Genomic DNA, 367 nt, shown 5'->3' with positions numbered 1-367 from the left:
AATGCAATGGTTGTGCGGGAGTTCTATGCCAATGTACCGGAGCATGTTAATGGAGTAGTCACGGTGCGCCGAAGGGCGGTGAATGCTTCTGTTGAGGCAATACGGACGGCCTACCAGCTGCCTCCACCTCCGGATGCTGGTGATTACTTCTATGAGTACGGCCGCCACCCAATGAACGATGAAAAATGGGCACGATTTTTTGAGACAATTTGTGTGCCCGGGAAAGAAGTGGTCTGGATGGACTATGGGGAGAATTTCCACTCCTCAGTACTCACCTTTGAAGGGAAGTGCTGGTTGCACCTCATAAACAACCGCTTGATTCCGTCTCACAATACTACAAAGGTAAATGGGCCCCGAGCTGCCTTGA

The sequence above is a fragment of the Nicotiana attenuata genome, chromosome 7 (assembly GCF_001879085.1).
Source record: "Nicotiana attenuata strain UT chromosome 7, NIATTr2, whole genome shotgun sequence".
Classification (NCBI taxonomy): domain Eukaryota; kingdom Viridiplantae; phylum Streptophyta; class Magnoliopsida; order Solanales; family Solanaceae; genus Nicotiana; species Nicotiana attenuata.
Note: the sequence above shows the minus strand (reverse complement) of the source record.